This window comes from Eumetopias jubatus, unplaced genomic scaffold (assembly GCF_037043125.1).
Source record: "Eumetopias jubatus isolate StellerSeaLion01/CBP00866 unplaced genomic scaffold, mEumJub1_p1.0 scaffold_12, whole genome shotgun sequence".
Lineage (NCBI taxonomy): Eukaryota > Metazoa > Chordata > Mammalia > Carnivora > Otariidae > Eumetopias > Eumetopias jubatus.
The window spans coordinates 5,840,507-5,867,398 of record NW_028274818.1 but is presented as its reverse complement, the minus strand read 5'-3'; the positions used below and the strand labels follow the sequence as shown (position 1 = coordinate 5,867,398).

Sequence of the window (26,892 nt, the reverse complement as noted above, 5' to 3'; positions counted from 1 at the left end):
AAATAAATAAATAAATAAGTAAATAAATCTTTTAAAAAAAGAAAATAAAATGGGATTACAAGATTTTTCAGAAATGCATACATCTGTTCTGCAGAGTATTTGAAGAGGGAAGAGTCAGGGCCTTCTTAGAGACAGATAAAATTAATTTAATAATATATTTTATTTAACCCAATGTATTAGTTTTCAATGGCTGCCATAACAAAGTACCATGAACCAAGTGGCTTAACCAACATAAATTTATTTTTCATAGTTTCAGAGGCCAGAAGTTAGATCAAAGTGTCAGAGGGGCCATGCTCCTTCTGAAGGCACTAGGGAAGGATCTGTTTCAGGCCTCTTTCCCAGCTTCTGATAGTTCCTTGGCTTGTGGCAGCATAGCTCCAAACTTTACCTAGTGTTCTTCCCATGTGAGTGTGTCTGTGTCTTTGAATTTCCCCCTTTTAGTATGGACGCTAGTCCATATTAGCAGCTCACTCTACTCCAGGATGACCTCATCCTAACTAATTACATAGGAAACAGACATCCTATTGCCAAATAAGCTCACATTCTGAGGTACTGGAAGTTAGGACTTCAATACATGAATTTTGAGGGGACACAATTCAATCCATAATACCCAATATATCCACTATAGTATTATTTCAATATGTAATCAGTATAAAAATATAGAGATGTTTTACACTCCTGCTTTCATATTAAGTCTTGGAAATTCAGTGTATATTTTACACTTACAGGATTCTTCAATTTGGACAAGGCTCTTTTCAAGTGCTCAATACCTACACGTGACTAATGGCTACCATATTGGAAAATACAAATATAAAACTTATTAGAATCACAGAAATTCTATTTTTTAAAATATTTTATTTATTTATCTGACAGAGAGAGAGAGCACGACCAGGGGGGAGTGGCAGGCAGAGGGAGAGGGAGAAGCAGGTTCCCTGCTGACAGGGGGCTCGATGCAGGGCTCGATCCTGATCCCAGGACCCTGGGATGATGACCTGAGCTGAAGGTAGATGCTTAACCAACTGAGCCACCCAGGCGCCCCTCACAGAAATTGTATTAGGCAGCATGCTCTGGAAAACAAAACTACGCAATGGTGACAGGAAGCAAATCAACTGTTGCCTGGAAGGGACACGAAGGGGGCGATTACAGAGGGGCATGAGGAAAAGTTTCGGGGTGAACCTACGTTCATTATCTTGATGGTAGTGATGGTTCTATATGTTAGAACTTATCAAATAGTGCACTTTAAAGGTGTACCTATTATTGTATGTCAATTATACACCAATAAACCTCAATTATACATCAATTTAAAGAGTTACTTGTAAAAACATTCAAATAATATTGTAGGACAAATGACATAAGCCCCTATTCACCATATCATGTTTTGAATTTCAGGAGTTTATATGAAAATGATATGATTTATAATTTTTCATAGTTTATCATAAATTTATCATTTTTCATATTATAATAAGATTTTACTATTCTATAACTTACTTTTTTAAAGACATTTATTTGAGAGAGAAAGTGTGTGCATGAGTGCGGGGAGGGGCAGAGAGAGGGAAAGAATCTCAAGGAGACCTTCCCACAGAGCATGGAGTCCCACTCTGGGCTTGATCTCACAACCCTGAGACCATGAACTGAGCCTAAAGAGTCAGCCACTTAACCAACTGAGCCACCTGGTACCCCTACAATCTACTTTTTTAAAAAAATTTTTTATTGTTATGTTAATCACCATATATTACATCATTAGTTTTTGATGTAGTGTTCCATGATTCATTGTTTGTGCATAACAGCCAGTGCTCCACGCAGAATGTGCCCTCTTTAATACCCATCACCAGGCTAACCCATCCCCCTACCCTCCTCCCCTCTAGAACCTTCAGTCTGTTTTTCAGAGTCCATCGTCTCTCATGGTTTGTCTCCCCGTCCGACTTACACAATTTACTTTTTTAACATACTATTTGCATGAGCTATCGTTGGATAAATTATCTATTATTATAAACAGAGTCCATGTTATATTACTCCAAAACTTGGCAGCTTGAAACAAGAAACATTTATTCTGTCACAGTTTCTGAAGTCAGGAAGCCAGCAGCAACTTAGCTCCATGGATCTGATCACGGTCCTTATGAAGTTGCTGTCAAGCTGTTGACTGGGCCTGCAGTCACCTGAAGCCTCAACTGAAATGGAGGACCCAATGCAGAGCTCAGGGGGGTGGTTGCTCAAATAGCCTTTGTTCCTCTCTTTTTGGGCCACTCCATAGCCTGTGTATGCATCATCACACAATGTTACCTGGCTTCCTCCAAAGATTATGAGAGAGAAAGAGACAGAGAGAGAGCTCAAGATGGAGGCCACGGTATTTTCTAACTTAATCGTGGAAGTGACATACTTACATTACGGGTACGTGCTGTTATTCACACATACAAACCCCCCATAGAGTATGGGGAAGGATTGTGGCCAGTTTGGAAACCAGGAGGTGGTGATCCTTAGAAAGGGTCTTAGCAGCTGACACCACAAAAGAACTGACATATATACTTATGTCCTCACTCTTTTAAATAGCTACATTGTGTTATGTGTTTCAGAAACAGGCTCTTAGCTATGATCATGTAAAATATTCCCTATTTTTCAAGAATACAGATAATAAATGGATCAACATACATTTTTACCCACTAGTGCAAATATTGAGTAAGATAAATTACTACAGTAGAACTGTGGACAGACGATAAACACATTAAAAATTCAGATAGATCCAAAGTTTTCTCTGAAAATTTTGATTATCTGATTACCTAAAATTGAATGATATTGACCATTTCCCCCATCATCACCAATACTACATTCAAATATTGCAAATATTCACATTCTTCTCTATGTCCCTTTGCCTTGAGAGACAGAGAAGTCCCCTTCCTCCAGAGGTAGAGGGAGGGCACCTCTCACGGGAGGGTTTTATTTTATTTTAGTTTTTATTTTTTAAACATATTTCAGAGAGAGAGAGAGAACACAAGCAGGGGGAGTGAGGGGGAGAAGAGGGTACCAGGTTCCATCCCAGAAACCCGGGATCATGACCTGAGCCGAAGGCAGCCATTAACTGACTAAGCCACTCAAGTGCCCAAAATATTTTATTTAAAGATTTTATTTATTTATTTGAGAGAGAATGAGATAGCACGAGAGGGGAGAGGGGCAAAGGGAGAAGCAGACTCCCCACCGAGCAGGGAGCCTGATGTGGGACTCGATTCCAGGACCCCAGGATCATGACCTGAGCCGAAGGCAGTCGCTTAACCAACTGAGCCACCCAAGCGCCCTCAAAATATTATTTTTTAAAGTAACATCTATGACCAGAGTGAGGGTTGAACTCATGAAACTAATATGAAGAGTTGCATTGGATAATGAGCCAACTAGGCACCCCTGAAAATACTGATAATATGTGATAAAGTAAAAATATGACAACCAAGAAGTAAGGTTATATAGAACAAGACGTGATGGAAGATATAAGATAGAACCTTGATTCTGAATCAAGAATGGTAGTTACCGAAATTGCACTGCTTTCCCCTGAGAGTCATAAAAAAAATTACACATTGAGAGCCATAAAACAAGAAAAATTTATTCTATCACCGTCTTCAACTAAACCTGAAATAAAGATGACACTAGGGCAGTACACTTCTAAAGTGCTAAGAAAAATCCTTCTTACATCCTGATAGATTTTCCTTCCTCCGAGGATTCCCTGGATTTTGGCAAAATAAAAATCAATGTACTATAATACCCACGTTCCAGACATTCTCTATATACCACTTTCACTATAACCTGGACTATTCAAAGGAAAACCTCAGCAGTTTCAAAGGAAGAAGGCTGTTAAAGGAATGGAAAGAGGGATGTTATAAATCCTGGTTAGGTGTAGGCTAAGGCGCCAAAGGGAAATCTAAAACAAGAAATCTAGGTCGTGGGCCTGCGCGGTGGGGGTGGGGGCTGGAGGCGGTGGAAGGCGTTCCAGGGAACACGCTTTGCCAATTTGCCGTGGGATTCAAGGGATGGGGGATGCGATTTCAAGGACCTGTTGGCTCCGAGTCCACCGTCTGTCTCCGGTGCGCCCTCCACCCCGTGCCCCCTGCTTGGCTGTTGGGTTTTCCCCACCGGCCTCCCGAATCTTCGTGCTCTCTCTCCTGCACTGCCCGTCGGTCGGCTTCCTGGACGCGTCCAGATTCGTTTTCCCAACTCCACCTCCCGGGCGCAACCGTGCCGCTCTCCGCTCGCGGTGGCCGGGAAGCAGGTCCGAGCGGTGGCTGGCCCGAGGGCGAGGGAAGGGACCAGGGGCTCCAGCAGGTGACCCACCCGACTCAACGAGGTAGATCGCTCACCCTGCCCCGACCACTTCCCGCTATCCCAACCCCCCGCCTTTCCCCAAAACGACACCACTAACTAGACCCTCGGGAAGGAGCAAGGGATGGCTTGTCAGGGGTGGCGGGGTTTCTCCTGGCTTCAGCAGTGCAGCCCGAGAGTCCAAGCACCTGCGGTGGCCGGACGTGCCGGCGTCTGTGTGGTGTGAGCGTGTGTGTCGGTCTGTGGTGCGTGCGTGTGTGGTGTGCGTGTGTGTGAGCGTGTGTGTGTGTGCGTGTGGTGGTGTGTGTGAGCGTGTGGTGGGGGGTGTGTGTGTGACCATATGGGGTTCTGTGCTGTGTCAGTATGTGGGGTGTGTGTAGGAGAGTGTGGGGTGTGTGTGAGTGCATGGGACGTGTGTGTGAGCGTGTGTGTGTCTGTGTGTGTGGTGTGAGCGTGTGTGTCGGTGTGTGGTGCGTGCGTGTGTGCTGTGCGGGTGTGTGAGCGTGTGGGGGGTGTGTGAGAGAGCGTATGGGGTGTGTGCGACCGAGTGGCGCTGTGTTTTCTGTGTGTGTCAGCATGTGTGGTGTGTGTAGGAGCGTGGGGGGTTTGTGTGAGTGTATGGGATGTGTGTGTGAGCGCATGGGGTGTCTGTGTGAGCGTGTGGGGGGTGTGTGTGTGAGCGTGTGGGGTGCGTGCCATGGGGGATCCCGCGTGTTGAAGGTGTTTGCGCACGGGGGTGGCCTCCCACGGGAGTTAAGGCACAGAGGAACAGGATCCGAGCAGGAGAGGAGGGCCGGGGGCAGCCCGGGTGTGTGGGAAGGGTGCCGGGCGGGGAGGTGTGGGGCTTGCGGGACCCGGGCCAGAGTGTGGCTGGACACTCGGGCAGGGTGTGTGCAGAGGCTTCGGTGGGGGGGGGGGAAGGGCACCTTCCCCGGCGCCACGCCAGGCACGTACGTGTGCACCTGTGCGAGAGGGTGAGCTCTGAGGTAGCGGAAGGGAGAGAGTAGGAGTGAGCCTGAGGAGCCCGTGGGAGGCCAGGACTGCCGGCCGTGAGTGTGAGGGATGGGTGTCGGGCAAGTGGTGGAGAGTGGGTCCCGGTGCAAGAAAGCTGGAGGCCCCCGGGGTGCGACAGGACCCTGGCAGAGGAGGTGCGCCGGGCGGACACTGCTGTGCTGCGCTGCAAGGTGGTGAGGCCAAGGGGTGGGTGTTGGGGGCGTGGGTGGGAAGCAGGCAGGCAGGCAGGCAGGCAGGCAAGGGAGACCCAGAGATAGGGCTGGACCGGGTCTAGGAGCCGTCCCAGTGGGGTGAGGGAACCCACCGTCCCCGAGACTTCAATCCCCTGTCATCGGGACAACCAGTCCTGTCTCAGGGGTTGTCCTCGGCTTCAGATTCAGAGAGGCCAAAGGGACAAATGCCACGCAGGTTCACTGAACAATGAGGACTTGGAAAGGAGGGGGTGTGCCCGCAGGGGATCCGTGTGGGGATATTGGGGCACGAGGGGTCGCTGGGGGCGGAGGTGCAGGCTGTGCTGCTGCTTGTGTTGCTGGTGGTGGACGAATTGGTGTTGCTGCTGCTGCTACTCCTGCTGCTGCTGCTGCTGCTGCTGCTGCTGGGGTGGACTTCTGTGCCGTTGGTTGTGGTGCGCGGGCTGCTGTGGTGATGGTGTGCATGGTCTCGGTGGTGGCGGTGGCGGTGATGGACTCCAGACTGTCGGCGATGGTGCCCGTGCCGCTGTGGTGATGGTGGACTTGGTGGTGGAGCCTGTGGTGGTGGAGGAGGTGGTGGTGGTGTGATGGTGGTGGTTGTGATCGTGGAGGACTTCGGTGCCGTTGGCAATGATGCCCATGCTGGTGCGCTGGTGGTGGACTTGGTCCTGCCGGTGATGGCGGCGGCGGCGGTGGTGGACTTGGTGGTGGTGTGGGCGGTACTGATGGGGGAGGACTTCGGTGCTGTGGGCGATGGTGCCCGAGCCGGTGTGGTGATGGTGGCCTTTGTGGTGGTGGTGCTGAAGGACTTTAGTGCTCTTGGCAACGGTGCCCGTGGTGGTGTGCGGCGGTGGACTCGGTCCTAGTGGTGCTGGTGTTTGCGGGGCGGCAGCGATGGTGGAGGACTTTAGTGCGGTGGGCGGCGATGCCCCTGCTGGTTCGCTGGTGCTGGACTCCGTTCTGTTGGTGATGGTGTCGGGGCAGTGGCGGTGGCGCCGAAGGACTCTAGTGCTGTTGGCAACGGTGCCCGTGGTGGTGTGCGGTGCTGGACTCGGTCCAAGCGGTGGTGGTGGCGGTACCCACAGCCGAGCCGGTGCTGGTCCAGGTGCCGCTCTGCTGGTGGACTTGGTGCCGCCGCTGCTGTTGCGAGGGGGGGGTGGTGGTGGTGGTGGTGACGGCGGCGGCGGCGGCGGTGGCGGCGGCGACGGCGGCGGAGGCGGGGGAGGGGGGCTGGGGGGGTGGGGAGATAGGTGCTGCCGGTGCTAGCGCTGGCGCGGGCGGTTGTGGACCTGGTGCTGCCGGGGGTCCTAGCGTTGCAGCAGCGGCGGAGTTTGCCGGCTACTGCGGCCAAGCGGGCCTTCAAGAGACTATAGGGCGGGCGTCGGGAGGATGTGGTGCCATGCATTTGGTCTTCCCGGTGCACCCCAGTGAGTTTGTGAGGGTCCCTGCAGGAGAATGGGACGGATCAGGGCTAAGGGTGGCAAGTCGGTTGCCCCTGGTTGTGCAAAGAGAGGAGGATTGTGGGAGTGTGGGTAGAGTGAGGCAGGGAGGGAGGAACCGTGGGCAAAGGCGGGGAGGTGGGGCGCGGCCCCGTGGGCTCTGGAGCGGCGCGGCGCCGGTGTGTGGTGGTGCCGGGAAGCGTTGCTGGAGGAGAGGCGGGTGAGCGAAGCGGGGTGCTCAGGGTCCTGAAGAGGAAAGGGGCAGGGGAGGCGTGTGGGCGGGCCAGGGGCGTCGGGCGCTGGGTGGAGTTTGGTCCCCTGGGCGAGAGAGACGGAGAGGAAGGGAACGGGCGGCAGGGCAGGGCCGGGCTCCGGCTGGGTCCGGAGCCGAGCTGGTTTCGGCCAGGGGCCTTGAGCGTGGGCGAGAGGAAGCCGGGGGCGCGCGCGTGCGCGCGTTGGGGCTGCAGGGCTGGCCAAAAGGGGACGGCGTGCTGCATGGGCCGGGAATCGAACCCGGGCCTCCCGCGTGGCAGGCGAGAATTCTACCACTGAACCACCCATGCACCGATGGCGGCGCTCCCCGGACGGCTTCCCCAGCGGCGCTCCCCAGCGGCGCCCAGACACGGGTCCGGCCCGGTGCTGGGGAGCATGGGCTTGGTTTGAGCAGGAGGCGGACGGGCGGTGTGGAACAGAGGCTCCGGGCACGTCCAGAGCCCTAGGGAGCGGCGCAGACGGGCCGAGCGCCGCACGGACGCACGGAGGCCCACTAGGCTCCTGCGGTGCTTTCTCCCCGGTCGACGGCCGCGGCGACACGTTGCCCTGCCGGGGTCGCCAGGGGAAGCCGGGAGCCGGACCCAGGCTGGCCAGCGCCCGAATCGCACCCAGCGCGGGGGCACCTGTGGCAGGCGAGGCTGAGCGCTGCCGTTGCCTTCAGCGGCTCCTCTCAGCCGGGACCCAAGGTCCCTTCGGCGGAGGGCTTTCTCGCCGGGGCAGAGTGTGCGAGGGTGGGCGGGGCTGGGGACCCGAGCTCCGGTGGTGTGCGCACGTGCGGTGCCGAGGGGTGGGCTGTGTGGGTGTGGGCGTGTGGGTGTCCGCGCGCGGGCGCCTGCGTGTTGTGTGTAGGAGATGGAGGCCCCGTCGCGCCGCCGGCGCGGCCGAGGAGCCGCTCAGGCCGGGAGAGCGAAGCAAGGCGTCTGAGCTGGGGCGCGCAGCGCTCCCTAGGGGGCCAGCTCGAGGGCGGGGGGGGGGCGGGGGGCGGCGGTGGTTGTGAGGCAGGAGCGCGATCCTGGCTCGCGGGAGCGCTCTGGCAGAGTGGCCGCTGGCTAGCTGGCCGACAGCGCGGTGAGGGAGCCCGCTGGGCTCCTCGGGTCCCGGCCGGGCAGCGGCTTCCGGCGCGGAGATGCGCTGGGGCGCCCAGGTGGGTGGCCTGGGGATCCAGGGCTTCCTTCGGCCCAGCGCTCACGGGAGCCACCTTCCCGGGCTGGACTCCCGGGCCAGGCGCACTGAAGGGAGGGCCCTGTCGTGGGCCGGCGAGCGGGTGGCCGGGCTGCCTGTGTCCGGGGAGGGAGGCAGGCAGGCAGGCAGGTGTGGCCAGGGTCAGGCGTCGTCAAGGTGGCAAATCCTCGTGGGCACCTCGGGCCACCTGAGGAGGGTGTGGAGAGAAGGGAATGGGGGCCGGCGGAAAGGACGGGCTGTCTGTCGGACGGTGTGCTCTTGGTGGCGGGAGTGCTCGGCTACGAGAGCGAGGCGCTGTTCACCAGGCACCCGTCCGGTGGAGAACCGAATGCGGAGGGCTTTCGGCATTTGCGCAGCCGGCTGCTCTGCAGGGGGCCGAGGGAGTGCAGCGGGAGCGGGAGCGGGAGGGAGGAAGGAAAACACAGCCCCCGGGAAGCAGGTGAGGAGAGGCGTGCTGCGAAGTTCCCCAGGCCTGCGGGGCTGGGGATGGGATCGGGTGGGAAAGGCGTGTGAACTGGTGGGCGGGGGCGTGTGTGCGCCAAGCCCGTGGCCAGGAGCGTCGAGGCGTCAGGGCTCGGCACTGGGCCCCTCCTGCGAGGGTGCAAGGCAGGAGCGGCGGGTCAGGCAGGAGCGGGCTTGCGATGGGGCGTGGTCGCGGCCCGCCGGGGTCCAGGGTCCCGGTTGGACGGGCCAAAAGGTGGGCGTGTCAGGAGTGGGATTCGAACCCACGCCTCCAGGGGAGACTGCGACCTGAACGCAGCGCCTTAGACCGCTCGGCCATCCTGACGGCGGGCCTGGGCGCGTCGCCGCTCGCCTGGCTGGGACCCCGCGCGAACGCTGGTGGCGGCCGGCGGCTGTGTGGGCGCGCAAGGGACGGGACGCGCGCCCCGGCCGACCAGGAGCAGCGCCAGCCGACTGGCCTGGCGCCGGCGCCGGCGCCGCCCAGCCCCCTCGCACATCCCCGGCCCCGCACCCGGAGACCGGCGTCGGGCCAGCCTGTCTCGCCGCCGTGGGCGCCGCCGCCGCCCCCGCCCCCTCCACTAGGTCGTCGCCGCCCTCCCTCCTCCGCCCCGGCCCATCCCGGGCGCCCGTCCCCCTGCTCGCAGCCTTGCTTGCCCGCTCGGGCCTCTTCTCCCTGCGCGATCCGCGCCCGGCAGGCCCTAGGCGCCGGCGCACTCGGAGTGTTCCGCGCCGTCCGGATCCCGGGCCCGGCCCCGGGCCCGGGCCTGGAGTCCACTGCGAGTCGGGATGGGAGGGCTGCTCGGCGGGCCGACGCGCTTGGTTTGGGAGCGGGTCGGGCCGGGTGTGGCACGTGGCGGGCGCCTGTGTAAGGCAGGGCGTCGAGGGCGGGCAGGCGCAGAGGGGTCGGGCGCCCGGCTGGCCGCCGCCGCCGCTGTCCTCGTTAGTATAGTGGTGAGTATCCCCGCCTGTCACGCGGGAGACCGGGGTTCGATTCCCCGACGGGGAGGCAAGACGCCCTTTTTGGTCGCCGGCGTCACCGCCGCTCTGTCCATACGCTTGCCCCCAGGGCCCTTCCTCTCCTCCCTCCCGCGTCCGGCCAGAGGCGCGGGGCGACGACGCGTGCCCGCCCTGCCCACCGTGGACCGCCCCCACCGCTTTCCCTTCCCCGTAAGGCCGGGCGCGCGCGTGCGGGTTCGCCACGGCCCCGCCAGGGCCTCCTGTCGTGCCCCCGGCGCTTGACGAGTGGCCGGCTGCGGCGGGCTCCTTGGTGACGCCGACGCTGCCCGGTCCCGGATGGGGGTGGGGGGGGGCGCGGGGGACCGCTGGGCGGCGGCTGGGTCGGGTCGTCTGTGGGTGCGGGATGTGGCCTCGCCGGACGGCAAGCGCAGAAGGGCCCGGGCGAGCGGGTCGCCGGAGGGATGCGTGTCTCGCGGGGCGGGGCTGCCCGGGCGGCAGCCGAGGGCCGGGGGAGTGGCACGGCGGCCGGAGCGCCCCCCAGAGACGGGCCGCGGGCGGCGGGGGGCTCGGGCCTGCGGAGCCGCCACAGCCGCATCGGGCTGGCGGGGCTGGGGCCGGGCCTGGGGCTGGGGCGGCCGCTGCTGGCGCCTGCGGCAGCGCAGGGCCGCGGGCCGGCGGGACGTCGGGGCAGGGCTGCGCCCGGCGGCCCAGGCGGTGGCGAGAAGGCGTGAAGGCGCCGCTGCGAACCCTGGGCCGGCGTCTCGGGGCGGCCCGGGCTGTGCAGCGTTGGTGGTATAGTGGTGAGCATAGCTGCCTTCCAAGCAGTTGACCCGGGTTCGATTCCCGGCCAACGCAGCTGGCCAACCTTTTGCGCGGCTCCAGGGCCCTCGTGTCCAGGCCCGATGAGAGCCCGGAGCCGGGAGCGTTGGCCCGAGGCCAAGCGCGTGTGTGAGGGAAGGAGGCGCGCAGCGTTTTGAGGGTGCTGCCAGCAGGGCAGGTGGATTGGTAGGGCCGGCGGGCGGCCGGCCGTGGCGAGGCTGGGGCCTTGGAGCCAAAGCAGAGGCGAGGGGCTGGTATGGAGGCGCTGCGTCCAGGGGGTGCGGGGCAGGCGCAGGGCCTGACGCTCCCTGGTGGTCTAGTGGTTAGGATTCGGCGCTCTCACCGCCGCGGCCCGGGTTCGATTCCCGGTCAGGGAAGCCTTTCTTCTTCCTCTCGGCCTACCGACCTCCCCAGCGCATCCGCACCCCTTTTAGCCGAAGCCGGCTGGCTTCTCCCTTGCCCCGCGGCTAGCCCCGCGGCCTCGGTGCCCAGACAAGGCCAGCCGGCCCGGCCAGCCCAAGCCTTGCCCCGTCGCCTCGGCCAGCCCAAGCCTTTTGGCCTCGCCAGCGGCCCGGCCGCCCGACGGCAGCGCATCGGCGCCTCCCCTGGGCGCTCGCATGGCTCCCCCTCTTCCTCCGCCCCAAACCCGAGAGGCCGCGCGTGACACCCTCTGTCCTCACTCGGGGCCACCGACAGACGCCCGCACGTCCGGCCACCGCAGGTGCTTGGACTCTCCGGCTGCACTGCTGACGCCAGGAGGAACCCCGCCACCCCTGACAAGCCACCCCTTGCTCCTTCCCGAGGGTCTAGTTAGTGGTGTCGGTGCGGGGAAAGGGGGAGGGGGCTGGGAGTGCGGGAAGAGGTCGGGGCAGGGTGAGCGATCTACCTCGTTGAGTCGGGTGGGTCACCTGCTGGAGCCCCTGGTCCCTTCCCTCGCCCTCGGGCCAGCCACCGCTCGGACCTGCTTCCCGGCCACCGCGAGCGGAGAGCGGCACGGTTGCGCCCGGGAGGTGGAGTTGGGAAAACGAATCTGGACGCGTCCAGGAAGCAGACCGACGGGCAGTGCAGGAGAGGGAGCACGAAGATTCGGGAGGCCGGTGGGGAAAACCCAACAGCCAAGCAGGGGGCACGGGGTGGAGGGCGCACCGGAGACAGACGGTGGACTCGGAGCCAACAGGTCCTTGAAATCGCATCCCCCATCCCTTGAATCCCACGGCAAAGTGGCAAAGCGTGTTCCCTGGAACGCCTTGCACCGCCTCCAGCCCCCACCCCCACCGCGCAGGCCCACGACCTAGATTTCCCGTTTAAGATTTTCATTTGGCGCCTTAGCCTGCCCCTAGCCAGGATCTACTCCAGCCCTCTCTCCACCCCTGTGCCCGTCGTCTTGTCCGGGTGCTCCTCCAGCTAAATCGCAGACCACAGTCTCCTTCCCACCACCACTTGCACGCCCCTGTCCGCCAAGGAGCTGCTGTGTGTTCAGAGATTGTCTCCTTTAGGAGCCCAAGCGGACAGCCCGTGCACCACCCAAACGGGCCGGAGCAGCACCATGGCTGGGTTGCGACAGGGTCGTACCAGCGGTGGAATGGAGCCGCTGTGGGCAGCCAGGTGCTTCCCAGCACTACGGGAAGATCCCTCAGCGCCTCTGTTTCTGTGTGTGTGTGTGTGTGTGTGTGTGAGTGAGCGCGTGTATCGGTGTGTGGTGCGTGCGCGTGTGGTGTGTGCGTGTGAGAGTGTGTGTGTGAGCGTGCGCGGTCGGTGGGTGAGCGTGTGGGGTGTGTGTGCTTGAGCGTATGGGGTGTGTGAGCGTGTGGATGTGTGTGTGTGTGAGCGTGTGGGGTGTGTGTGAGTGAGGGAATGGTGTGTGTTTGAACGTGTGGGGTGTGTGTGGTGTGTGTGTGAGCGTATGGGGTGTGTGTCTCAGCGTGTGGGGTGTGAGTGAGCGTATGGGGGGTGTGTGTGTGAGCGTGTGTGTGTGTGTGTGTGACCATATGGGGGTGTGTGCTGGGTGTCAGCATGTGGGGTGTGGCTACGAGCGTGTGGGGTGTGTGTGATTGAGTGCATGGGATCTGTGTGTGTGTGTGTGTGGTGTGAGCGTGTGTGTCGGTGTGTGGTGCGTGCGTGTGTGGTGCTTGCATGTGTGGGTGCGGGTGTGTCAGCGTGTGGGGTGTGTGTGAGCGTGTGGGGGTGGTGTGTGTGAGCATATGGGGCTGTGTGTGCTGTGTGTGTCACCACGTGCGATGTGTGTGTGAGCGTGTGTGTGCTGTGTGTGTCAGCATGTGGGGTGTGTGTAGGAGCGTCGGGGGGTTTTGTGAGTGTATGGGATGTGTGTGTGAGCGTGTGGGGTGTGTGTGAGGGTATGGTGTGTGTGTTTCAGCGTGTGGGGTGTGTGTGCTGTGTGTGTGAGCGTATGGGGTGTGCGTCTCAGCGTGTGGGGTGTGAGTGAGCGTATGGGGGTGTGTGTGTGGGGGGGTGACCATATGGGGGTGTGGTCTCGTTCTCAGCATGTGGGGTGTGTGTACGAGCGTGTGGGGTGTGTGTGATTGAGTGCATGGGATGTGTGTGTGTGTGAGCGTGTTTGTCGGTGTATGGTGCGTGCGTGTGTGGTGCGGGTGTGTGAGCGTGTGGTGGTGCGTGTGAGCGTGTGCGGTGTGTGTGACAGAGCGTATGGGGTGGGTGTGAGCGTGTGGGGTGGTGTGTGTGAGCATATGGGGCTGTGTGTGCTGCGTGCGTCAGCATGTGTGGTGTGTGTAGGAGCGTGGGGTGTTTGTGTGAGTGTATGGGATGTGTGTGTGAGCGTGTGGGGGGTGTGTGTGTGAGCGTGTGGGGTGCGTGCCGTGGGGGATCCCGCGTGTTGAAGGTGTTTGCGCACGGGGGTGGCCTCCCACGGGAGTTAAGGCACAGAGGAACAGGATCCGAGCAGGAGAGGAGGGCCGGGGGCAGCCCGGGTGTGTGGGAAGGGTGCCGGGCGGGGAGGTGTGGGGCTTGCGGGACCCGGGCCAGAGTGTGGCTGGACACTCGGGCAGGGTGTGTGCAGAGGCTTCGGTGGGGGGGGGGGGAAGGGCACCTTCCCCGGCGCCACGCCAGGCACGTACGTGTGCACCTGTGCGAGAGGGTGAGCTCTGAGGTAGCGGAAGGGAGAGAGTAGGAGTGAGCCTGAGGAGCCCGTGGGAGGCCAGGACTGCCGGCCGTGAGTGTGAGGGATGGGTGTCGGGCAAGTGGTGGAGAGTGGGTCCCGGTGCAAGAAAGCTGGAGGCCCCCGGGGTGCGACAGGACCCTGGCAGAGGAGGTGCGCCGGGCGGACACTGCTGTGCTGCGCTGCAAGGTGGTGAGGCCAAGGGGTGGGTGTTGGGGGCGTGGGTGGGAAGCAGGCAGGCAGGCAGGCAGGCAGGCAAGGGAGACCCAGAGATAGGGCTGGACCGGGTCTAGGAGCCGTCCCAGTGGGGTGAGGGAACCCACCGTCCCCGAGACTTCAATCCCCTGTCATCGGGACAACCAGTCCTGTCTCAGGGGTTGTCCTCGGCTTCAGATTCAGAGAGGCCAAAGGGACAAATGCCACGCAGGTTCACTGAACAATGAGGACTTGGAAAGGAGGGGGTGTGCCCGCAGGGGATCCGTGTGGGGATATTGGGGCACGAGGGGTCGCTGGGGGCGGAGGTGCAGGCTGTGCTGCTGCTTGTGTTGCTGGTGGTGGACGAATTGGTGTTGCTGCTGCTGCTACTCCTGCTGCTGCTGCTGCTGCTGCTGCTGCTGGGGTGGACTTCTGTGCCGTTGGTTGTGGTGCGCGGGCTGCTGTGGTGATGGTGTGCATGGTCTCGGTGGTGGCGGTGGCGGTGATGGACTCCAGACTGTCGGCGATGGTGCCCGTGCCGCTGTGGTGATGGTGGACTTGGTGGTGGAGCCTGTGGTGGTGGAGGAGGTGGTGGTGGTGATGGTGGTGGTTGTGATCGTGGAGGACTTCGGTGCCGTTGGCAATGATGCCCATGCTGGTGCGCTGGTGGTGGACTTGGTCCTGCCGGTGATGGCGGCGGCGGCGGTGGTGGACTTGGTGGTGGTGTGGGCGGTACTGATGGGGGAGGACTTCGGTGCTGTGGGCGATGGTGCCCGAGCCGGTGTGGTGATGGTGGCCTTTGTGGTGGTGGTGCTGAAGGACTTTAGTGCTCTTGGCAACGGTGCCCGTGGTGGTGTGCGGCGGTGGACTCGGTCCTAGTGGTGCTGGTGTTTGCGGGGCGGCAGCGATGGTGGAGGACTTTAGTGCGGTGGGCGGCGATGCCCCTGCTGGTTCGCTGGTGCTGGACTCCGTTCTGTTGGTGATGGTGTCGGGGCAGTGGCGGTGGCGCCGAAGGACTCTAGTGCTGTTGGCAACGGTGCCCGTGGTGGTGTGCGGTGCTGGACTCGGTCCAAGCGGTGGTGGTGGCGGTACCCACAGCCGAGCCGGTGCTGGTCCAGGTGCCGCTCTGCTGGTGGACTTGGTGCCGCCGCTGCTGTTGCGAGGGGGGGGTGGTGGTGGTGGTGGTGACGGCGGCGGCGGCGGCGGTGGCGGCGGCGACGGCGGCGGAGGCGGGGGAGGGGGGCTGGGGGGGTGGGGAGATAGGTGCTGCCGGTGCTAGCGCTGGCGCGGGCGGTTGTGGACCTGGTGCTGCCGGGGGTCCTAGCGTTGCAGCAGCGGCGGAGTTTGCCGGCTACTGCGGCCAAGCGGGCCTTCAAGAGACTATAGGGCGGGCGTCGGGAGGATGTGGTGCCATGCATTTGGTCTTCCCGGTGCACCCCAGTGAGTTTGTGAGGGTCCCTGCAGGAGAATGGGACGGATCAGGGCTAAGGGTGGCAAGTCGGTTGCCCCTGGTTGTGCAAAGAGAGGAGGATTGTGGGAGTGTGGGTAGAGTGAGGCAGGGAGGGAGGAACCGTGGGCAAAGGCGGGGAGGTGGGGCGCGGCCCCGTGGGCTCTGGAGCGGCGCGGCGCCGGTGTGTGGTGGTGCCGGGAAGCGTTGCTGGAGGAGAGGCGGGTGAGCGAAGCGGGGTGCTCAGGGTCCTGAAGAGGAAAGGGGCAGGGGAGGCGTGTGGGCGGGCCAGGGGCGTCGGGCGCTGGGTGGAGTTTGGTCCCCTGGGCGAGAGAGACGGAGAGGAAGGGAACGGGCGGCAGGGCAGGGCCGGGCTCCGGCTGGGTCCGGAGCAGAGCTGGTTTCGGCCAGGGGCCTTGAGCGTGGGCGAGAGGAAGCCGGGGGCGCGCGCGTGCGCGCGTTGGGGCTGCAGGGCTGGCCAAAAGGGGACGGCGTGCTGCATGGGCCGGGAATCGAACCCGGGCCTCCCGCGTGGCAGGCGAGAATTCTACCACTGAACCACCCATGCACCGATGGCGGCGCTCCCCGGACGGCTTCCCCAGCGGCGCTCCCCAGCGGCGCCCAGACACGGGTCCGGCCCGGTGCTGGGGAGCATGGGCTTGGTTTGAGCAGGAGGCGGACGGGCGGTGTGGAACAGAGGCTCCGGGCACGTCCAGAGCCCTAGGGAGCGGCGCAGACGGGCCGAGCGCCGCACGGACGCACGGAGGCCCACTAGGCTCCTGCGGTGCTTTCTCCCCGGTCGACGGCCGCGGCGACACGTTGCCCTGCCGGGGTCGCCAGGGGAAGCCGGGAGCCGGACCCAGGCTGGCCAGCGCCCGAATCGCACCCAGCGCGGGGGCACCTGTGGCAGGCGAGGCTGAGCGCTGCCGTTGCCTTCAGCGGCTCCTCTCAGCCGGGACCCAAGGTCCCTTCGGCGGAGGGCTTTCTCGCCGGGGCAGAGTGTGCGAGGGTGGGCGGGGCTGGGGACCCGAGCTCCGGTGGTGTGCGCACGTGCGGTGCCGAGGGGTGGGCTGTGTGGGTGTGGGCGTGTGGGTGTCCGCGCGCGGGCGCCTGCGTGTTGTGTGTAGGAGATGGAGGCCCCGTCGCGCCGCCGGCGCGGCCGAGGAGCCGCTCAGGCCGGGAGAGCGAAGCAAGGCGTCTGAGCTGGGGCGCGCAGCGCTCCCTAGGGGGCCAGCTCGAGGGCGGGGGGGGGGGGCGGGGGGCGGCGGTGGTTGTGAGGCAGGAGCGCGATCCTGGCTCGCGGGAGCGCTCTGGCAGAGTGGCCGCTGGCTAGCTGGCCGACAGCGCGGTGAGGGAGCCCGCTGGGCTCCTCGGGTCCCGGCCGGGCAGCGGCTTCCGGCGCGGAGATGCGCTGGGGCGCCCAGGTGGGTGGCCTGGGGATCCAGGGCTTCCTTCGGCCCAGCGCTCACGGGAGCCACCTTCCCGGGCTGGACTCCCGGGCCAGGCGCACTGAAGGGAGGGCCCTGTCGTGGGCCGGCGAGCGGGTGGCCGGGCTGCCTGTGTCCGGGGAGGGAGGCAGGCAGGCAGGCAGGTGTGGCCAGGGTCAGGCGTCGTCAAGGTGGCAAATCCTCGTGGGCACCTCGGGCCACCTGAGGAGGGTGTGGAGAGAAGGGAATGGGGGCCGGCGGAAAGGACGGGCTGTCTGTCGGACGGTGTGCTCTTGGTGGCGGGAGTGCTCGGCTACGAGAGCGAGGCGCTGTTCACCAGGCACCCGTCCGGTGGAGAACCGAATGCGGAGGGCTTTCGGCATTTGCGCAGCCGGCTGCTCTGCAGGGGGCCGAGGGAGTGCAGCGGGAGCGGGAGCGGGAGGGAGGAAGGAAAACACAGCCCCCGGGAAGCAGGTGAGGAGAGGCGTGCTGCGAAGTTCCCCAGGCCTGCGGGGCTGGGGATGGGATCGGGTGGGAAAGGCGTGTGAACTGGTGGGCGGGGGCGTGTGTGCGCCAAGCCCGTGGCCAGGAGCGTCGAGGCGTCAGGGCTCGGCACTGGGCCCCTCCTGCGAGGGTGCAAGGCAGGAGCGGCGGGTCAGGCAGGAGCGGGCTTGCGATGGGGCGTGGTCGCGGCCCGCCGGGGTCCAGGGTCCCGGTAGGACGGGCCAAAAGGTGGGCGTGTCAGGAGTGGGATTCGAACCCACGCCTCCAGGGGAGACTGCGACCTGAACGCAGCGCCTTAGACCGCTCGGCCATCCTGACGGCGGGCCTGGGCGCGTCGCCGCTCGCCTGGCTGGGACCCCGCGCGAACGCTGGTGGCGGCCGGCGGCTGTGTGGGCGCGCAAGGGACGGGACGCGCGCCCCGGCCGACCAGGAGCAGCGCCAGCCGACTGGCCTGGCGCCGGCGCCGGCGCCGCCCAGCCCCCTCGCACATCCCCGGCCCCGCACCCGGAGACCGGCGTCGGGCCAGCCTGTCTCGCCGCCGTGGGCGCCGCCGCCGCCCCCGCCCCCTCCACTAGGTCGTCGCCGCCCTCCCTCCTCCGCCCCGGCCCATCCCGGGCGCCCGTCCCCCTGCTCGCAGCCTTGCTTGCCCGCTCGGGCCTCTTCTCCCTGCGCGATCCGCGCCCGGCAGGCCCTAGGCGCCGGCGCACTCGGAGTGTTCCGCGCCGTCCGGATCCCGGGCCCGGCCCCGGGCCCGGGCCTGGAGTCCACTGCGAGTCGGGATGGGAGGGCTGCTCGGCGGGCCGACGCGCTTGGTTTGGGATCGGGTCGGGCCGGGTGTGGCACGTGGCGGGCGCCTGTGTAAGGCAGGGCGTCGAGGGCGGGCAGGCGCAGAGGGGTCGGGCGCCCGGCTGGCCGCCGCCGCCGCTGTCCTCGTTAGTATAGTGGTGAGTATCCCCGCCTGTCACGCGGGAGACCGGGGTTCGATTCCCCGACGGGGAGGCAAGACGCCCTTTTTGGTCGCCGGCGTCACCGCCGCTCTGTCCAAACGCTTGCCCCCAGGGCCCTTCCTCTCCTCCCTCCCGCGTCCGGCCAGAGGCGCGGGGCGACGACGCGTGCCCGCCCTGCCCACCGTGGACCGCCCCCACCGCTTTCCCTTCCCCGTAAGGCCGGGCGCGCGCGTGCGGGTTCGCCACGGCCCCGCCAGGGCCTCCTGTCGTGCCCCCGGCGCTTGACGAGTGGCCGGCTGCGGCGGGCTCCTTGGTGACGCCGACGCTGCCCGGTCCCGGATGGGGGTGGGGGGGGGCGCGGGGGACCGCTGGGCGGCGGCTGGGTCGGGTCGTCTGTGGGTGCGGGATGTGGCCTCGCCGGACGCCACGCGCAGAAGGGCCCGGGCGAGCGGGTCGCCGGAGGGATGCGTGTCTCGCGGGGCGGGGCTGCCCGGGCGGCAGCCGAGGGCCGGGGGAGTGGCACGGCGGCCGGAGCGCCCCCCAGAGACGGGCCGCGGGCGGCGGGGGGCTCGGGCCTGCGGAGCCGCCACAGCCGCATCGGGCTGGCGGGGCTGGGGCCGGGCCTGGGGCTGGGGCGGCCGCTGCTGGCGCCTGCGGCAGCGCAGGGCCGCGGGCCGGCGGGACGTCGGGGCAGGGCTGCGCCCGGCGGCCCAGGCGGTGGCGAGAAGGCGTGAAGGCGCCGCTGCGAACCCTGGGCCGGCGTCTCGGGGCGGCCCGGGCTGTGCAGCGTTGGTGGTATAGTGGTGAGCATAGCTGCCTTCCAAGCAGTTGACCCGGGTTCGATTCCCGGCCAACGCAGCTGGCCAACCTTTTGCGCGGCTCCAGGGCCCTCGTGTCCAGGCCCGATGAGAGCCCGGAGCCGGGAGCGTTGGCCCGAGGCCAAGCGCGTGTGTGAGGGAAGGAGGCGCGCAGCGTTTTGAGGGTGCTGCCAGCAGGGCAGGTGGATTGGTAGGGCCGGCGGGCGGCCGGCCGTGGCGAGGCTGGGGCCTTGGAGCCAAAGCAGAGGCGAGGGGCTGGTATGGAGGCGCTGCGTCCAGGGGGTGCGGGGCAGGCGCAGGGCCTGACGCTCCCTGGTGGTCTAGTGGTTAGGATTCGGCGCTCTCACCGCCGCGGCCCGGGTTCGATTCCCGGTCAGGGAAGCCTTTCTTCTTCCTCTCGGCCTACCGACCTCCCCAGCGCATCCGCACCCCTTTTAGCCGAAGCCGGCTGGCTTCTCCCTTGCCCCGCGGCTAGCCCCGCGGCCTCGGTGCCCAGACAAGGCCAGCCGGCCCGGCCAGCCCAAGCCTTGCCCCGTCGCCTCGGCCAGCCCAAGCCTTTTGGCCTCGCCAGCGGCCCGGCCGCCCGACGGCAGCGCATCGGCGCCTCCCCTGGGCGCTCGCATGGCTCCCCCTCTTCCTCCGCCCCAAACCCGAGAGGCCGCGCGTGACACCCTCTGTCCTCACTCGGGGCCACCGACAGACGCCCGCACGTCCGGCCACCGCAGGTGCTTGGACTCTCCGGCTGCACTGCTGACGCCAGGAGGAACCCCGCCACCCCTGACAAGCCACCCCTTGCTCCTTCCCGAGGGTCTAGTTAGTGGTGTCGGTGCGGGGAAAGGGGGAGGGGGCTGGGAGTGCGGGAAGAGGTCGGGGCAGGGTGAGCGATCTACCTCGTTGAGTCGGGTGGGTCACCTGCTGGAGCCCCTGGTCCCTTCCCTCGCCCTCGGGCCAGCCACCGCTCGGACCTGCTTCCCGGCCACCGCGAGCGGAGAGCGGCACGGTTGCGCCCGGGAGGTGGAGTTGGGAAAACGAATCTGGACGCGTCCAGGAAGCAGACCGACGGGCAGTGCAGGAGAGGGAGCACGAAGATTCGGGAGGCCGGTGGGGAAAACCCAACAGCCAAGCAGGGGGCACGGGGTGGAGGGCGCACCGGAGACAGACGGTGGACTCGGAGCCAACAGGTCCTTGAAATCGCATCCCCCATCCCTTGAATCCCACGGCAAAGTGGCAAAGCGTGTTCCCTGGAACGCCTTGCACCGCCTCCAGCCCCCACCCCCACCGCGCAGGCCCACGACCTAGATTTCCCGTTTAAGATTTTCATTTGGCGCCTTAGCCTGCCCCTAGCCAGGATCTACTCCAGCCCTCTCTCCACCCCTGTGCCCGTCGTCTTGTCCGGGTGCTCCTCCAGCTAAATCGCAGACCACAGTCTCCTTCCCACCACCACTTGCACGCCCCTGTCCGCCAAGGAGCTGCTGTGTGTTCAGAGATTGTCTCCTTTAGGAGCCCAAGCGGACAGCCCGTGCACCACCCAAACGGGCCGGAGCAGCACCATGGCTGGGTTGCGACAGGGTCGTACCAGCGGTGGAATGGAGCCGCTGTGGGCAGCCAGGTGCTTCCCAGCACTACGGGAAGATCCCTCAGCGCCTCTGTTTCTCTGTGTGTGTGTGTGTGTGTGTGTGTGTGAGTGAGCGCGTGTATCGGTGTGTGGTGCGTGCGCGTGTGGTGTGTGCGTGTGAGAGTGTGTGTGTGAGCGTGCGCGGTCGGTGGGTGAGCGTGTGGGGTGTGTGTGCTTGAGCGTATGGGGTGTGTGAGCGTGTGGATGTGTGTGTGTGTGAGCGTGTGGGGTGTGTGTGAGTGAGGGAATGGTGTGTGTTTGAACGTGTGGGGTGTGTGTGGTGTGTGTGTGAGCGTATGGGGTGTGTGTCTCAGCGTGTGGGGTGTGAGTGAGCGTATGGGGGGTGTGTGTGTGAGCGTGTGTGTGTGTGTGTGTGACCATATGGGGGTGTGTGCTGGGTGTCAGCATGTGGGGTGTGGCTACGAGCGTGTGGGGTGTGTGTGATTGAGTGCATGGGATCTGTGTGTGTGTGTGTGTGGTGTGAGCGTGTGTGTCGGTGTGTGGTGCGTGCGTGTGTGGTGCTTGCATGTGTGGGTGCGGGTGTGTCAGCGTGTGGGGTGTGTGTGAGCGTGTGGGGGTGGTGTGTGTGAGCATATGGGGCTGTGTGTGCTGTGTGTGTCACCACGTGCGATGTGTGTGTGAGCGTGTGTGTGCTGTGTGTGTCAGCATGTGGGGTGTGTGTAGGAGCGTCGGGGGGTTTTGTGAGTGTATGGGATGTGTGTGTGAGCGTGTGGGGTGTGTGTGAGGGTATGGTGTGTGTGTTTCAGCGTGTGGGGTGTGTGTGCTGTGTGTGTGAGCGTATGGGGTGTGCGTCTCAGCGTGTGGGGTGTGAGTGAGCGTATGGGGGTGTGTGTGTGGGGGGGTGACCATATGGGGGTGTGGTCTCGTTCTCAGCATGTGGGGTGTGTGTACGAGCGTGTGGGGTGTGTGTGATTGAGTGCATGGGATGTGTGTGTGTGTGAGCGTGTTTGTCGGTGTATGGTGCGTGCGTGTGTGGTGCGGGTGTGTGAGCGTGTGGTGGTGCGTGTGAGCGTGTGCGGTGTGTGTGACAGAGCGTATGGGGTGGGTGTGAGCGTGTGGGGTGGTGTGTGTGAGCATATGGGGCTGTGTGTGCTGCGTGCGTCAGCATGTGTGGTGTGTGTAGGAGCGTGGGGTGTTTGTGTGAGTGTATGGGATGTGTGTGTGAGCGTGTGGGGGGTGTGTGTGTGAGCGTGTGGGGTGCGTGCCGTGGGGGATCCCGCGTGTTGAAGGTGTTTGCGCACGGGGGTGGCCTCCCACGGGAGTTAAGGCACAGAGGAACAGGATCCGAGCAGGAGAGGAGGGCCGGGGGCAGCCCGGGTGTGTGGGAAGGGTGCCGGGCGGGGAGGTGTGGGGCTTGCGGGACCCGGGCCAGAGTGTGGCTGGACACTCGGGCAGGGTGTGTGCAGAGGCTTCGGTGGGGGGGGGGGGAAGGGCACCTTCCCCGGCGCCACGCCAGGCACGTACGTGTGCACCTGTGCGAGAGGGTGAGCTCTGAGGTAGCGGAAGGGAGAGAGTAGGAGTGAGCCTGAGGAGCCCGTGGGAGGCCAGGACTGCCGGCCGTGAGTGTGAGGGATGGGTGTCGGGCAAGTGGTGGAGAGTGGGTCCCGGTGCAAGAAAGCTGGAGGCCCCCGGGGTGCGACAGGACCCTGGCAGAGGAGGTGCGCCGGGCGGACACTGCTGTGCTGCGCTGCAAGGTGGTGAGGCCAAGGGGTGGGTGTTGGGGGCGTGGGTGGGAAGCAGGCAGGCAGGCAGGCAGGCAGGCAAGGGAGACCCAGAGATAGGGCTGGACCGGGTCTAGGAGCCGTCCCAGTGGGGTGAGGGAACCCACCGTCCCCGAGACTTCAATCCCCTGTCATCGGGACAACCAGTCCTGTCTCAGGGGTTGTCCTCGGCTTCAGATTCAGAGAGGCCAAAGGGACAAATGCCACGCAGGTTCACTGAACAATGAGGACTTGGAAAGGAGGGGGTGTGCCCGCAGGGGATCCGTGTGGGGATATTGGGGCACGAGGGGTCGCTGGGGGCGGAGGTGCAGGCTGTGCTGACGAGGGGTCGCTGGGGGCGGAGGTGCAGGCTGTGCTGCTGCTTGTGTTGCTGGTGGTGGACGAATTGGTGTTGCTGCTGCTGCTACTCCTGCTGCTGCTGCTGCTGCTGCTGCTGCTGGGTGGACTTCTGTGCCGTTGGTTGTGGTGCGCGGGCTGCTGTGGTGATGGTGTGCATGGTCTCGGTGGTGGCGGTGGCGGTGATGGACTCCAGACTGTCGGCGATGGTGCCCGTGCCGCTGTGGTGATGGTGGACTTGGTGGTGGAGCCTGTGGTGGTGGAGGAGGTGGTGGTGGTGTGATGGTGGTGGTTGTGATCGTGGAGGACTTCGGTGCCGTTGGCAATGATGCCCATGCTGGTGCGCTGGTGGTGGACTTGGTCCTGCCGGTGATGGCGGCGGCGGCGGTGGTGGACTTGGTGGTGGTGTGGGCGGTACTGATGGGGGAGGACTTCGGTGCTGTGGGCGATGGTGCCCGAGCCGGTGTGGTGATGGTGGCCTTTGTGGTGGTGGTGCTGAAGGACTTTAGTGCTCTTGGCAACGGTGCCCGTGGTGGTGTGCGGCGGTGGACTCGGTCCTAGTGGTGCTGGTGTTTGCGGGGCGGCAGCGATGGTGGAGGACTTTAGTGCGGTGGGCGGCGATGCCCCTGCTGGTTCGCTGGTGCTGGACTCCGTTCTGTTGGTGATGGTGTCGGGGCAGTGGCGGTGGCGCCGAAGGACTCTAGTGCTGTTGGCAACGGTGCCCGTGGTGGTGTGCGGTGCTGGACTCGGTCCAAGCGGTGGTGGTGGCGGTACCCACAGCCGAGCCGGTGCTGGTCCAGGTGCCGCTCTGCTGGTGGACTTGGTGCCGCCGCTGCTGTTGCGAGGGGGGGGTGGTGGTGGTGGTGGTGACGGCGGCGGCGGCGGCGGTGGCGGCGGCGACGGCGGCGGAGGCGGGGGAGGGGGGCTGGGGGGGTGGGGAGATAGGTGCTGCCGGTGCTAGCGCTGGCGCGGGCGGTTGTGGACCTGGTGCTGCCGGGGGTCCTAGCGTTGCAGCAGCGGCGGAGTTTGCCGGCTACTGCGGCCAAGCGGGCCTTCAAGAGACTATAGGGCGGGCGTCGGGAGGATGTGGTGCCATGCATTTGGTCTTCCCGGTGCACCCCAGTGAGTTTGTGAGGGTCCCTGCAGGAGAATGGGACGGATCAGGGCTAAGGGTGGCAAGTCGGTTGCCCCTGGTTGTGCAAAGAGAGGAGGATTGTGGGAGTGTGGGTAGAGTGAGGCAGGGAGGGAGGAACCGTGGGCAAAGGCGGGGAGGTGGGGCGCGGCCCCGTGGGCTCTGGAGCGGCGCGGCGCCGGTGTGTGGTGGTGCCGGGAAGCGTTGCTGGAGGAGAGGCGGGTGAGCGAAGCGGGGTGCTCAGGGTCCTGAAGAGGAAAGGGGCAGGGGAGGCGTGTGGGCGGGCCAGGGGCGTCGGGCGCTGGGTGGAGTTTGGTCCCCTGGGCGAGAGAGACGGAGAGGAAGGGAACGGGCGGCAGGGCAGGGCCGGGCTCCGGCTGGGTCCGGAGCCGAGCTGGTTTCGGCCAGGGGCCTTGAGCGTGGGCGAGAGGAAGCCGGGGGCGCGCGCGTGCGCGCGTTGGGGCTGCAGGGCTGGCCAAAAGGGGACGGCGTGCTGCATGGGCCGGGAATCGAACCCGGGCCTCCCGCGTGGCAGGCGAGAATTCTACCACTGAACCACCCATGCACCGATGGCGGCGCTCCCCGGACGGCTTCCCCAGCGGCGCTCCCCAGCGGCGCCCAGACACGGGTCCGGCCCGGTGCTGGGGAGCATGGGCTTGGTTTGAGCAGGAGGCGGACGGGCGGTGTGGAACAGAGGCTCCGGGCACGTCCAGAGCCCTAGGGAGCGGCGCAGACGGGCCGAGCGCCGCACGGACGCACGGAGGCCCACTAGGCTCCTGCGGTGCTTTCTCCCCGGTCGACGGCCGCGGCGACACGTTGCCCTGCCGGGGTCGCCAGGGGAAGCCGGGAGCCGGACCCAGGCTGGCCAGCGCCCGAATCGCACCCAGCGCGGGGGCACCTGTGGCAGGCGAGGCTGAGCGCTGCCGTTGCCTTCAGCGGCTCCTCTCAGCCGGGACCCAAGGTCCCTTCGGCGGAGGGCTTTCTCGCCGGGGCAGAGTGTGCGAGGGTGGGCGGGGCTGGGGACCCGAGCTCCGGTGGTGTGCGCACGTGCGGTGCCGAGGGGTGGGCTGTGTGGGTGTGGGCGTGTGGGTGTCCGCGCGCGGGCGCCTGCGTGTTGTGTGTAGGAGATGGAGGCCCCGTCGCGCCGCCGGCGCGGCCGAGGAGCCGCTCAGGCCGGGAGAGCGAAGCAAGGCGTCTGAGCTGGGGCGCGCAGCGCTCCCTAGGGGGCCAGCTCGAGGGCGGGGGGGGGGGGGGCGGGGGGCGGCGGTGGTTGTGAGGCAGGAGCGCGATCCTGGCTCGCGGGAGCGCTCTGGCAGAGTGGCCGCTGGCTAGCTGGCCGACAGCGCGGTGAGGGAGCCCGCTGGGCTCCTCGGGTCCCGGCCGGGCAGCGGCTTCCGGCGCGGAGATGCGCTGGGGCGCCCAGGTGGGTGGCCTGGGGATCCAGGGCTTCCTTCGGCCCAGCGCTCACGGGAGCCACCTTCCCGGGCTGGACTCCCGGGCCAGGCGCACTGAAGGGAGGGCCCTGTCGTGGGCCGGCGAGCGGGTGGCCGGGCTGCCTGTGTCCGGGGAGGGAGGCAGGCAGGCAGGCAGGTGTGGCCAGGGTCAGGCGTCGTCAAGGTGGCAAATCCTCGTGGGCACCTCGGGCCACCTGAGGAGGGTGTGGAGAGAAGGGAATGGGGGCCGGCGGAAAGGACGGGCTGTCTGTCGGACGGTGTGCTCTTGGTGGCGGGAGTGCTCGGCTACGAGAGCGAGGCGCTGTTCACCAGGCACCCGTCCGGTGGAGAACCGAATGCGGAGGGCTTTCGGCATTTGCGCAGCCGGCTGCTCTGCAGGGGGCCGAGGGAGTGCAGCGGGAGCGGGAGCGGGAGGGAGGAAGGAAAACACAGCCCCCGGGAAGCAGGTGAGGAGAGGCGTGCTGCGAAGTTCCCCAGGCCTGCGGGGCTGGGGATGGGATCGGGTGGGAAAGGCGTGTGAACTGGTGGGCGGGGGCGTGTGTGCGCCAAGCCCGTGGCCAGGAGCGTCGAGGCGTCAGGGCTCGGCACTGGGCCCCTCCTGCGAGGGTGCAAGGCAGGAGCGGCGGGTCAGGCAGGAGCGGGCTTGCGATGGGGCGTGGTCGCGGCCCGCCGGGGTCCAGGGTCCCGGTAGGACGGGCCAAAAGGTGGGCGTGTCAGGAGTGGGATTCGAACCCACGCCTCCAGGGGAGACTGCGACCTGAACGCAGCGCCTTAGACCGCTCGGCCATCCTGACGGCGGGCCTGGGCGCGTCGCCGCTCGCCTGGCTGGGACCCCGCGCGAACGCTGGTGGCGGCCGGCGGCTGTGTGGGCGCGCAAGGGACGGGACGCGCGCCCCGGCCGACCAGGAGCAGCGCCAGCCGACTGGCCTGGCGCCGGCGCCGGCGCCGCCCAGCCCCCTCGCACATCCCCGGCCCCGCACCCGGAGACCGGCGTCGGGCCAGCCTGTCTCGCCGCCGTGGGCGCCGCCGCCGCCCCCGCCCCCTCCACTAGGTCGTCGCCGCCCTCCCTCCTCCGCCCCGGCCCATCCCGGGCGCCCGTCCCCCTGCTCGCAGCCTTGCTTGCCCGCTCGGGCCTCTTCTCCCTGCGCGATCCGCGCCCGGCAGGCCCTAGGCGCCGGCGCACTCGGAGTGTTCCGCGCCGTCCGGATCCCGGGCCCGGCCCCGGGCCCGGGCCTGGAGTCCACTGCGAGTCGGGATGGGAGGGCTGCTCGGCGGGCCGACGCGCTTGGTTTGGGAGCGGGTCGGGCCGGGTGTGGCACGTGGCGGGCGCCTGTGTAAGGCAGGGCGTCGAGGGCGGGCAGGCGCAGAGGGGTCGGGCGCCCGGCTGGCCGCCGCCGCCGCTGTCCTCGTTAGTATAGTGGTGAGTATCCCCGCCTGTCACGCGGGAGACCGGGGTTCGATTCCCCGACGGGGAGGCAAGACGCCCTTTTTGGTCGCCGGCGTCAC

The 26,892-nt window shown here is 65.2% G+C and overlaps 13 non-coding genes across 13 annotated transcripts; 7 read left to right on the top strand and 6 right to left on the bottom strand.

Moving 5' to 3' along the window:
- Nucleotides 1–7,435: 7,435 nt before the first annotated feature.
- Nucleotides 7,436–7,506, bottom strand: TRNAG-GCC (transfer RNA glycine (anticodon GCC)). The gene has a single exon. It is a non-coding gene; the product is annotated as a tRNA-Gly (tRNA).
- A 1,596-nt stretch (nt 7,507–9,102) lies between these two features.
- Nucleotides 9,103–9,185, bottom strand: TRNAL-CAG (transfer RNA leucine (anticodon CAG)). The gene has a single exon. It is a non-coding gene; the product is annotated as a tRNA-Leu (tRNA).
- A 609-nt stretch (nt 9,186–9,794) lies between these two features.
- Nucleotides 9,795–9,866, top strand: TRNAD-GUC (transfer RNA aspartic acid (anticodon GUC)). Its single transcript has one exon. It is a non-coding gene; the product is annotated as a tRNA-Asp (tRNA).
- Nucleotides 9,867–10,600: 734 nt separating this feature from the next.
- On the top strand, nt 10,601–10,672 carry TRNAG-UCC (transfer RNA glycine (anticodon UCC)). The gene has a single exon. It is a non-coding gene; the product is annotated as a tRNA-Gly (tRNA).
- A 269-nt stretch (nt 10,673–10,941) lies between these two features.
- On the top strand, nt 10,942–11,013 carry TRNAE-CUC (transfer RNA glutamic acid (anticodon CUC)). Its single transcript has one exon. It is a non-coding gene; the product is annotated as a tRNA-Glu (tRNA).
- A 4,895-nt stretch (nt 11,014–15,908) lies between these two features.
- On the bottom strand, nt 15,909–15,979 carry TRNAG-GCC (transfer RNA glycine (anticodon GCC)). The gene has a single exon. It is a non-coding gene; the product is annotated as a tRNA-Gly (tRNA).
- A 1,598-nt stretch (nt 15,980–17,577) lies between these two features.
- TRNAL-CAG (transfer RNA leucine (anticodon CAG)) lies at nt 17,578–17,660 on the bottom strand. The gene has a single exon. It is a non-coding gene; the product is annotated as a tRNA-Leu (tRNA).
- Nucleotides 17,661–18,269: 609 nt separating this feature from the next.
- Nucleotides 18,270–18,341, top strand: TRNAD-GUC (transfer RNA aspartic acid (anticodon GUC)). The gene has a single exon. It is a non-coding gene; the product is annotated as a tRNA-Asp (tRNA).
- A 734-nt stretch (nt 18,342–19,075) lies between these two features.
- TRNAG-UCC (transfer RNA glycine (anticodon UCC)) lies at nt 19,076–19,147 on the top strand. Its single transcript has one exon. It is a non-coding gene; the product is annotated as a tRNA-Gly (tRNA).
- Nucleotides 19,148–19,416: 269 nt separating this feature from the next.
- On the top strand, nt 19,417–19,488 carry TRNAE-CUC (transfer RNA glutamic acid (anticodon CUC)). Its single transcript has one exon. It is a non-coding gene; the product is annotated as a tRNA-Glu (tRNA).
- Nucleotides 19,489–24,426: 4,938 nt separating this feature from the next.
- TRNAG-GCC (transfer RNA glycine (anticodon GCC)) lies at nt 24,427–24,497 on the bottom strand. The gene has a single exon. It is a non-coding gene; the product is annotated as a tRNA-Gly (tRNA).
- A 1,600-nt stretch (nt 24,498–26,097) lies between these two features.
- Nucleotides 26,098–26,180, bottom strand: TRNAL-CAG (transfer RNA leucine (anticodon CAG)). The gene has a single exon. It is a non-coding gene; the product is annotated as a tRNA-Leu (tRNA).
- Nucleotides 26,181–26,789: 609 nt separating this feature from the next.
- Nucleotides 26,790–26,861, top strand: TRNAD-GUC (transfer RNA aspartic acid (anticodon GUC)). Its single transcript has one exon. It is a non-coding gene; the product is annotated as a tRNA-Asp (tRNA).
- Nucleotides 26,862–26,892: the final 31 nt, after the last annotated feature.